General features: G+C 33.9%; 1 long non-coding RNA gene across 3 annotated transcripts in view; it reads right to left on the bottom strand.

Moving 5' to 3' along the window:
* LOC145694798 (uncharacterized) overlaps positions 1–12,378 on the bottom strand; it is a 72,512-nt gene that overhangs the window by 8,206 nt on the left and 51,928 nt on the right. For all 3 annotated transcript variants that reach the window (XR_014133046.1, XR_014133047.1, XR_014133048.1), the window contains one exon: positions 469–590. This is a non-coding gene — a long non-coding RNA (uncharacterized LOC145694798). The remainder of the gene's footprint in view (positions 1–468; positions 591–12,378) is intronic.

Here is a 12,378-nt window from a genome sequence, read left to right as displayed (position 1 = left end):
GTGACAAATTTCTGTTTATACATTTTTTTATCCATTGTAAATATTTCTTTAGAACGACTACTAAAAGTTAACATCTATGTAAACATCGTATCAAGTATTAACGCTATAAGCTTTTTTCTTGAATTTCAGTCAGTCTATTACTATTACATGGATACTGTATCCAGCATTTTATCAAAACGTTGAAATAAATTTAAAATGTGATTACTCTTAAATTGTTCCTAATGCGGAAAAACTAGAAACATATTTCAATTCAAGTTTAGTATTCTGTAAGAATCATAACTTTTTTTAAATCTAGAAATAGATTAAAAAGAAAAAAGTTTGACTCAAAAAAGTTAGTGATTATTACACATAGGATTTCATTGTGTGTGACAAAAGTAAAGTAATAATGGTGAAACAAGTACATTCCTGATTATGCAATAGTTTTATTTATTTATTTATTTTTAATGTCCAGTTTTATAAGACTCTTACCATCGTTATCATAAGATTGATAGGCGAATTCTCGAATGGTCATAGATTCAGTTTCTTCTATAGTCAACAATGCTCCAACGGTCAGAATAATCGCAAGTATTCTCATTTTGATATCTTGTCTGCTGCAAAATAAATATATTATTATGTAACACAATTATTTATTTTTAAAGATCAAATAATGGTTGCAATGTGCCTCGAAATGCTTATAATCTACTCTTTTAGATTATTTTAAACATTCAATATTTTAACATAAGAATTGAAAGCGTCAAAGAAAGAAAACTTTTTTCTTTACAGAATATCTTATACTTCTGAGAACAACTATCATGTAATTATTCAAGAAAATGTATTCTCTTGCTCAAACCTCGTCAATTTGGTATACGAGTACTAGCTCAGTACACTCATTAGTTAATTTTCGAAACGATGAATATATACAAAGTTAGTTTCATGTCACTGTTGACAAGATCTGAGGACGTGCTTTACTTTTTCGGATGTAAAAACTTTGTTGTGTTAATCTTAAATAACTCTTCATTAAAATAAACTAAGTCTTGGTTCCTTGCGTTATTATATCAAAACTTAGTTGTTATTTCTCTTTTTTAAAAAAATCAAAGTACTGTATGTGTGAACACGAATGTATTGGTTATTGATACTCAAATCCAATGATTCCCATCCAAAGGTCTACAAAATTTATTCTATTATTCCCACATGAACAGTCTATATTAATTACATTTTCAAAAGAAAATGAGATTAGTGTTTATGAATATTTTGCACAAGCCGAATATGTTTCAAGAAGCATAAGTTCATATGAAGTCAGATTTAAAATTGCATTATAATATTACGTTTCTCAAAGTTTTGATCATGAAAACTCGTAAGAGCAAATTCCGTTGTTTCTGTAATGAAAGAAAAACTTTTTCCAGTAGAACTCCTCTATGAAGAATATATTTTAAACTGTCAAATAATTTTGTAATTATACACCACAGTATGTTTAAATAGTAACCATATTCTCAAACACACTCTACTATTTATCCCGCGTAACGTGATGGGACAATTTTTTTCCCCACCACGCTCTGGCTCGGGGTCTAACGTCTGATATTGGTGTTCTTACCACCATCACATTAGGCATAAGAAAATTTAGAATATATCAAGAATTATTACAGGATTTGTATTGTAACTTTCAGAAAGCACATAGGACTACATACTTTCGAGCATTTTATTACATTAATCTACTATCTGAAACACCCGTTAGAATAGGTGTATGGAAAAATTTGAACTTCTTCTACCTTAGGATATGTATTTCAATGAAGATACTCTACTTTTGGCTTAAATTTTGAAACATCCTAGCCCCATAGAATACTTGCTTTAATCGAAGTGACATGATAAAAACACACATTGAAGTAGATACGAGTAATATGTTCTAAAAGTTATTAGAAACGGGTCAGACGTTTTTCCGACCTCGAAAACTATGGATTCGTCACTATTCTCGGTCATTTTTGATATTTTATTTTCACTCCTTCCGATCTAATGCCGATGGGAGCTGATCATGGGTTTAACACAGCATCGGGTGTGTCAGTATTCATTTTAAAGATTCCGAAAATAAGGATTTGACACTAATATAGGTCTTTCAGATTAATTTTACATGACAACCCACTTCCGACCCACACTGGGGCTTGAATTTGGACTTAACGGTGTCGAGAGTGTCAGTGCTCATATCAGTGATCCCGAACTATCAATTCAACATCAATATTTGTCGCTTCCGATTATATTTACATGTCATTCCTTTTTAACTCCACTCCTAGTAAAGCTAGGAGCGTCTTACTCCACAGTATCTTTTTCCATATTGTAAATCCCACGTGTAAGAAGTTTGGTTCAAATAAGTCCATCTATTTCAGAGTTATGGTGGTAGATGCACACACATACACACATACATAATACATACATACATACATACATACATACATACATACATACATACATACATACATACATACATACATACATACATACATACACACACACACACACACACACATATATATATATATATATAGTAGGAATATCAATATATAGTTTGTTACACATTTTTAACGGGGCAAACTACTAAATATTTTTCAAAACTAATAATTTTTCTTTTGCCCGTTTTTCGCAAATTGAAAGAGGTAATAAAATTTAAATTATCACAATAATAGATAATGTTATTCTACACCCGAAAATACGAATCGGAAGAATTTTCAGTGTTGCCATCCATAGAAATTACAGTGTGACCAGAATTTGAATTACCCAAAAATCTAGGTAAAGGCAGCGACTAGAAAAATAACTCAACGGTAATTGATGACTTATCATGCTGTCTATGTTCCTTGTTTACTACTTTTTAAATAATATTTCTATTTATTTTGTAGCAACTTATTTATTTTGTAATAATTTATGTAAGTTTTATAAAACAAAATAGAAATATTATTTAAAAAGTAGTAAACAAGGAACATAGACAGCATGATAGGTCATTAATTACCGTTGAGTTCATTTTTCTAGTCGCTACCTTAACCTAGATTTTTGAGTACAGTAATTCAAATTCTGGTCACACTGTAATTTCTATGGATGGCAACACTGAAAATTCTTCCAATTCGTATTTTCGGGTGTAGAATAACATTATCTATTATTGTGGTAAGTTACATTTTATTACCTCTTTCCACTTACGAAAAACGGGCAAAATTTTAAAAAAATATTAGTTCTTCAAAAATATTTAGTAGTCTGCCGCCTTAATGTAAAGTGCTAGTTGATAGCTAACCAATTCTCTGGTTTAATGTGATGCTGTTATCATGCTCTTGCCCTATCCAATTCCAATATTTCCTCTCCTACTCTTTACAATCTGAAGTGTTTATAATCAATTTCATCAGTTGGAAAGTTAGTACCATTACCTATACGAGTGGCTAATACAGGGGGCGTCATTTCAGGTTTTCCTTGGGGGGACAAGATTTTTCATCTATATAGATAGATATAGAGAGAGAGGAAGAAAGAAAAAAGAGAGGGGGTAAATAGATGTACAGTCATGTCCAAAATTATTGTCGCATGTCTGTAAATATCTTGTTGTAGGAATATAATTTGATAACGAATTCGCCCGGTATTTCTTATAATGTTAGTATGTGTATAATCGGCAAAGATATGTATGTGGAAAATCTCAAGTCAAAAGAGCAGTAAATAAGAACAATAAAACGAAAATAAAACTTTCTTTTTCATTTAGCAACATTTTGTTTTGCTCATTATAATTTCCTTATTTATAATTCTTTTCCTATGAAATTTACCACAAATATACATTTCCCGATTATACACATAGTATCAGTATTAAAAATACCCTGCAAAATCATTATCAAATTATATTCTTACAAGAAGACAGTTATAGATATGCGACAATCATTTTGGACATCTCCACTAGTCTAGTGTGTACCTTAGCGCGCGTGCACAAGGTTTTTGTTGGATGTCCAATAGGGGAACATTGAACGTACTACAATGATTAGATCGTTTGTGCATATAGCTTTATATGTACTCCAGGCATTATGTAACCTAATGTTTAGATACAATAAATATTTAAAGAAAGCACTTGGGCTATCCATATGACTGTAAACTTCCTTTTTCTTTATTATTTCTTGAAAAATTAAAAAAAAAAAACGTTCATCTGTACTCTGATTTTTTTGTGCTGTACAGTTTCAAATCATTTTAGTAAGAAGAACTGTCACCTTGTTATTTTCCCAGCGAATAACATGTCGTTAAGATGGAACCTTCATACTTCTATACATCGTCAATCCATTTTGTATAATTCATAGCTCATTATTCCAGCTTTTAGAGATGGCCCAAGTTTCTCAAGCATTTCTTTTTTTAAGTCTCCGCCATTTCCTAGCTTCTCCAGGACTAATTGCAATCGTTCGTCAACAAGGATGTAAGTTGTTTCTCTACGCTTTTCCGGATTGCAATTTAAGTCATGTCTCACAAAAACATAAAAATAAACGTCGCATCTGCTTTCAGTACACTCACAATGGCTTTAAGATATCTCTTAGGTATGCTACGGTTTAACTTATTGTATATACCAACCTTTCACTCTCCACTGGGTTGTGTCTTCTGTGCCTTTGACGATTGCAGTTCCATATTCCTCTTTGAATGTTTGGATTGTCCATTCATTGTTCAATGAAATAATCGTTGAACTCTTTGATTTTCTGGCCAGATGGACAGTTCTCCATGACGATGAGCCAACCTTCATCGATTCTGCTTGATGCTTTTAGTGCTAATACACTATACATACGAACATTATGGCGTACATCGTCACTGTAAACGTATTCTTCGATGATACTTACACTCCGAGCCTTCCACCAGATGCTCTGGTTGAAATTGTAATGGCAAACGGAAATCTGTAAATTAGGAGACATCGCACGCAATGCATTGATTGCAGGAAGCTCAAAATTCACTTTCAGCACGAGAGGTTCGTTCTGGCCAGACCACATTTTAAGAAATGTAAACAGTTGTTTGTATGTTTGCTCTGTTTTATCTTGCAGCAATGCATACAAGAATAATATAACCAAGGTCTTATCATGTGTGCTTCCTATATCTACATGTATGATGTATATCTACATGTATAATAATTAGGAAAAATAATTGCCACAACTCTTAAACGTTTCGGCCAAAAAATAAATAAATAAATAAAATAATAATAATAAAAACATTGCTCGCTGTCCCTCAGTGTGCAGAATGAACTAACTAGTAGAACAGTAAAAGGACAATCAAAAATTAAGTTTATTTAATTCATCTTCCTACTTTTTTTTTTTTTTTTGATGCAATGGGCTCCAATTTGATTAACAAAGTGCTTTTTTCTTGTTGAGAATTATTATCGTTGACCCACATTAATTTCAAAAAAAAAAAAAAAGAAAAAAAAAAACAGGTTTTGACGAACTTAGCCGCAGAATGCCTTGAAAGTCGACGACTAGAAACGATCAATTTCCGAAAATAGTAGAGTGGAAACCAGCAATGCATTTAAGTCTATCTTTGCAAGATTATCTTTTTAAATTTTTCTTATTTTCATCTACTTTATCTTTTCTTAGCTTCTGTAGTATTAATTCCAATTGTTCATATTTATTTTAACTTGTATTTTCTCTTTTTCTGTTCTTGCTTAGTTCATATTTGTTCCGTGTTCTCCCTTCGCCTATAGTGAAAGCATATTCAGGATGAATAACGTGATTGACAGATGGACCGTGTGAAAATGCACGACACCTGCAGAATAATTAATCCGATCAGGGGCGTCATTTTTTTACACTTCGCTTGAGGGGGGCAAGAGCACCACCGACATAAGTCTTTTACGTTTTGTACTAGTATATTAGTAGACAATCCATTAAAGTATATGTATTCCTCAAACTCTTGGGAGGGGGTAATTGCCCCCTCCTGCTCTCCCTAAATGGCGCCCTGAATCCGATAAAAAAAAATCATGCAAAATTTCACGATAATGGCCACTTTATGAAATTGCACCGTGGGAAAATGCACAGAATCGTTCCAACTATGTTTCTCCATATGTTATCTTTCTAATAGGTGTGTGTGTATGTGAAACACAGAGGGCAATTGTCCTCCCTGCCCCCATAAATGACGCCCCTGGGCTAATAGTTAAACAACAAGAAAATTTAAACACATATTTCTCTGGGTAATTCCTGAACCGTGTGAAAAATAATATTGGGAGGTTAAAACTTTAAATTATTGTTTTACAAAATTAGAATTTGGGGTTTATTGACAACAGGCTCTTTTTGCAATTAAAACTATTGGCAAGAGAATAAAGATGTATTGAATTCCAAGTCAAAATTTCGTGCTGTTCAAAACACTTTCGATATACCACGATATCAGAGGTGTTATTTGTTAATCATCATCATCATCATCAAAAGCAATTTCATTCCCATCCAGAGATGGGCGGGCCACAGAAGGTTACGCCTTCTCTTCGGCCAGAGTAAATACAAAACTTATGGAAACAAGAGAAGAGAGGTGGTAAAAGGATGTAATTAAAGTTTTTGGCGTGTGTTATTCAGCCTTTGTGTCCAGCTGGAGTGAGATAGTTAATTGTTACGATGGATAGATAGACGGATGGCTGCGATATATGCGCCGAGCAGGGTTGTAATCAGCGGCATTTGTTTCCCGTTCATATATGGCCAGTAGGTGGTCCAAGGGTGGATACGCTCTGCGTGGTATTGCCGGGGTTTGCTCCAATAACTCTGCTATAATAGGATGGTTGCCGAGTATGTGTTGCACAATATAACGGGTGCGCAGGCGGTAGATATGAGCCAGAAGAAGAGGCATAGACGTATGATTGTATACAACGGCAGTGGATGTTCGGGCTGGTAATGAATAGGCGATGCGAATAGCTCCGCGTTCAAGGACTTGGAGGCGGTCATAGAATTGTGTATTTGCTGAGAGCCAAGCTAGATGTCCATAGGTGATTGCAGGACGGACGAAGACCTTGTAGGTATATAATAATAATGTAGAATTTAGGCCCCATGTTGTCCCTTTAAGACGACTCAGCAAGTAAAGACGCCGGCGGATGTGTGTCTCAAGAGATTATTTGTTAAAGTTTCTTCCATGTATACGCCTATGACGGCGGCCATCCAAGTACGAGTGTTCCATAATCATACATGTAAGGTTTAACAAAGCAAGAATTTTTGGTAAAGATAATTTCAGTTTTTTTTTTTGGGGGGGGGGCAATATTCGAGACTGAGTTTAGTCTCATCTCGGTATCGTCTCGAATTATAAGTATTTGTCTCGGTCTAACTTGGAATGAGTTTCAATATGGTGAGCTTCGGTATCGTCTCGCTTTATAAATGTCTGTCTCCATCTCGGTCTCCATACCATCCCTAATTTATTTATAACACACGCTAAATTGATACGATGTTTAACACTCGCTAATACTTTACGAGTTCGATTCTCTAATCGAATAGAAAATCTTCGAAATTTGAAGCAAAGATAGAATCTGTACAGAATTGTTTGCCTTACAACCTCCTTTGACTACCTGTTTTTCCCTTTTGTAACAGCATAACAGGGAAGGAAAATGTTTTGATTACCTATCAATTTAGATGGAATTATGAGTAAAGTTTCTATGAAATCCTATTGAAATAACAATCAAATTATGATTTTTTCAGTAACGTAATTTCAAAGGCAATTTTCCTTTTTCTCTTTTTCGGTAGTTAAGAGGAATTTCACTTCAATTAGTAACACTGTTCTGTTTGTTACATATGTAGAAAAGGTGAAATTTATGAATCCTAGTTTTATTTTTAGTTTTCTTCGGAAGAAAGAACAATGCACTGAAACTGGAGTAAACAGCACCTTTGTATTAAAAAATAAAAAAGTAATACGGACACATGTAACAGGTGGTACCATACATTTGCTTTTGAAATCCCATTTAACTCGTATTTATCATACTAACAGTAGCATGCAATTCTATAGAACAAAAATTAACTGCAGTTATTAAGAGAAGACTTTGCAGAATGACGAAATCATTTCTCAGAACCTACACAACCTCAATATGCAATGTAAACATATATGCATACGCATGAACACACATAAATACTCCCGCAGATTTTTCTTTGTTCCATCATAATATGGAATACTATTTTCTAGTAAATGTTGAACACACGCACACAAAAAAGTATTTGAGGAAGTAAATTTGAGACGTAATATGTTTAAGCCTTTCTTTAACTTTTAATATGCAAGGACATACGTAGAAGGTAGATTCTGAATATGGTGCCAGTAGTTCGCGACTTATTCAATAACACAATACATTTTTAACAAGTGGGAAATTTACAGCATCTATTTGAATTTTAAATTAGATTGGTCGGTTCTAACTAGATTAATAAAAAGTCGAGAAATCCCTTATAACATACTAGTTGTTTCTTTTTTAAGGTAGTCTAAAATCAAAGAAAGCTTGGAGAACATGAAGGTCTCTGATATAGGAAATGATATAAAGTAATGTCAAGATAGCTGAGCACATTATTTTTAGCTGACGTAATAACTTTGTAATACAAAATACCATAGTATAATATTAAAATTTGAAGAATATATTGGTTATCAGCATAGTAAATACTACCATGTGAAGTGGTTTATTCTTAACGTTATCATGTCGTAGTTCTCGGCTTAAAATAATGTGTATAATAAAACTAAAACCACCCCATTTCATTGTATCTCCTATGCTGTAGATTATTATGTTCTTCAAACGCCGTCTTTAGTTTTACAGTTATTTTGAGGAAAGGTAAAATGGTTCAGATTTTATTAAAGTTCATTCATAAGCATTCTGCTGAAGAACTACGTGTATTATCTGTTGCTTGAAGTATGGATATTTTGGAAAACAGCCTAATCTGTTACTAAAAATATACATGGACCTAAATTACCCAATATCGGTGTTTCGTGGGGTGCAAACAATTTGGCTTTCCGAGAGCTATAATTAACTATTTTTAAGTGAAAAATTGTAATAATTCTCTTCACACTGACACTTCAGACAAATGAGTGATAAAATCTATTGGGCCTTATGCAGAATCATTTTGAAGTGCGATCAGCGCCATACTAAAGAGCTCGACTAACATAAGTCTCCTGCAGTAGTCAGTGTTTTAGTGTGAAGCTAATCAAAGTTCAAAACGACTCTGCATAAGGCGGATTGAATTTAGTTAAAACTCCTTATCTTCAGGGTCCACTTGTTCATTTGTATGTATGTTGTTGCAAATTCGAAAATTAAAATTTGGTTGGATTATAGGAACTAGTACTGATACAAGCTAGATAACTGAGCGCCTTTCTTCTACTGATACAGTCATATATCGTCTTACATATCAGTGGCGGCGATAATCTATTGTATTCCTTGTTCATACGTTAAGTACAAAAATAGTAATATACGTCATATATTCACACACTACCTTACTCTTTAATGTAAATTTACAACATTGCTGCACGTACAAATGATTAACAATATTTTCAGATATTGCACTTATTAACGATCTTCTTCACAATATACTATACATTCTCTAATTGAAATATTTAGCTACCGAATAAAAACAATGGGAAAAGAGAAATTATTTGACCATTTCCTAAATTTTCTTGAACTTTCCACTGCTTTAATTTTGTCTGGCAATTTATTCTAATGACCGCAAAAAATTCTGCAGATGTCATCTACATAAGCCATAATTCTTTTATGTTATTGTATGTACAGTAATTCCTCTAGGCATGGTTGCAACGTGATATCCCAAAAAAATTTGGCCAAGGACTGAACCCTGAGAACATTACTCAATAAATTTAAGTGTTCTCCGAAATGACACTGCAGATACCGTGATACAGGGACGTCCCCGCAAATTATGAAGCTCGTTTCGGATAGGGCCTTTAAAAAAATGCATGGAGAGGGCAGAACTGGTTTTGCCGCCTCTGCTGCGCGTATTACCTTAATTTTAAAAATTAAACTTGCAATTTTCAGTCATCGAAAAGAAACCAACATGTGAATAAAATCTATATATTCTTACATTATTTTGATTCAAAGAAATAGCAGGAACTATAAACACTTGTAACTTATGTAGGAAGCAGGAAGAAATGGCCAGTATCTGTAATAACATTTCCTTCCTATTTGTTAACATAAATCAGGGAGCAGCGGAAAGAATGTTATTCGATAAACCTTTAATGGGACTTTGGAACTGAGAGCAATAAGTTTTATAGTGTCGAGATATTACCATATAGATATTGGCAATCAATGAAACTCAATGTCCTTGTGGTAAAATAAAAATTAGTTACACAATATAAATATATACACACAAAACACAGTTTTACTAATGCTATTATGCGGGTACCCTGTTTTGTAATTCTTTTAACGTGCTTCAACAAGAAGCGAGTCCTTGAGATTCTCATTTACACTGCAATTGTGCAGGCATTGACACATAAAACAGCATTTAACTGAAACGTTGGATGCCAAAAGCAATTCATTCTTTGACTCGCATTTATTTCAGTGTTTAGAATGAAGCAAGAGTAAACTTGGACACACATTATGATTTTATATACTATGCTCAATATCAACGCAATTTACCGTGTTTATTGGGTTATTTACATATTTAAATGACAATAAAGTTATTGCACTCAAGATATAAAGTTGTATCTTACTGTAGTATTGTATATACCAACTGGAATTACATTGTCAATTATTTTATGTGTTACTTTTATTGTATATCTAAGGAAAAGTGGCATTAATGTATCTTGTTTTTATTTATTTATTTACACTATTAATTTGTAATAATAATAATATTTTATTCCTATCCCTAGCAGGGCAAACAGTAAAACCAACTGCAGGAAGCAGTAGTCGACCAACGTTGACCATATGTTTAATTGGCCGTTGTGAAGCGCATTTGACAACAATTCAACAGTTAATGTAAACCTTAAGAAAGAAATAAGATAGCGATCAGAACAAGATCCAAACTTCGTGATAAATGATGGGAAATTGTTAGGTAGCCAACAGAAGTTGGGACAACGTTGTTTTAAATTTTATATTTTTGCACCACTCATGCCGACCATTCACTTACCAAATGTGCCGCTCGTAGAGGTCTGCACGGACTCGATCAAGCCCGCGGGCTTAGGGCCGGGCTCGGGCCTACAAAGTATAGATCACTTCGAGTTCGGGCAATTAATTTTTAAATATACAAGCATATTTCTCGGACCTTTTCGGATCTAACTTTGTAAATATATTGTACTACGATATTTACCGAATCGTTCTTTCTACAGATCTTTTGAGGCACATCTAAATTTGCAACTTGAGACGCCCACACTAAAAATTTGATTATCATTGTGCAATTGAGAGTAAAGTTAACTGGGGTAAAAGTGAGCAGGGGTAAAAGTGCGGGGGTACGCCGTCCCCCACCCCCAAAATATGTACGGCGTCCCCCAGTTCCTAAGAAATTACAATGGGAAAAGATAGGCAGGTGGACGGCGTGACGTCATGCCGCTACCTACCCCCCCCCTACCTTTTCAGATCCAGTTTTACCCCTGGTAGTGAGAGAAAAACTAAAAGTGACAGAATCCTTAGCTTATCTATGAGTGAAAATTTGAGCAGCCAGTGTGGATTCCATTCTTTTTCTTCACAGCAATTAACAATGGATGCTTTGAGAACTATCTGAGTGAGCTCAGTACACATCCATTTGCATAAGAATTTGTACACATTGACATTTGTTTTAAATATTTGGAGTATTCATGTTTCCATTTCATGAGAATTTATATAAGTGAAATGAAATGAAATATTTAGTTTAACATCCCACGATTATGCACCGAGGCTAAGGGAGACGGAATTTATATAAACGACTATTTTATTAGAGAATTTATATAGTTAGTAAGTGTAAACGATAACCTTTATTTCGTTATTCTCTCTGAATCATGTAAGCTTTTAAACAGCAAATTTAACTCCTAATTGTTGTAGATAAAAGTACAATTTTGCGTTAATTATTAAGTTTTTATAATTCGAGCTTATTTTGAGGCTATTTGATTATCACGAGAGCTAGGGGTCGGGCTCGAGTCTAAAGGCTAATCCATATTTCGGACTCGGATGTCGGGTCGGGACTCACATTATAAAAGTTCCGGCCCTAGTAGACCTCTAGCCGCTAGGGATCCAATTTGGATGAGAACATTTAAAGCCAAAACTTAAAATTCGAGAAATGTCTCAGAAAACAGTATGAATATGAAATATGAAATGAAATATTTCAGTTTAGTGTCACATGATTATGCTTTTTAGGCTAAGAGGAGAAACGGATGAATAAGGCAAGTGAATGGTGATGGAAGAATCGGTGGAATGAGAATGTGGGAGGAAACGGGATTATCTCACAAAAAAAACTCACGCACACGATGTTGTCCACTACAGATTTACTTGGGCGAGAATCGAATCAGGACTTCTAA

The sequence above is a fragment of the Thermobia domestica genome, chromosome 9 (genome assembly GCF_964235325.1).
Source record: "Thermobia domestica chromosome 9, izTheDome1.hap1.1, whole genome shotgun sequence".
Lineage (NCBI taxonomy): Eukaryota > Metazoa > Arthropoda > Insecta > Zygentoma > Lepismatidae > Thermobia > Thermobia domestica.
Note: the sequence above shows the minus strand (reverse complement) of the source record. Positions and strands in the feature narration are given on the sequence as shown.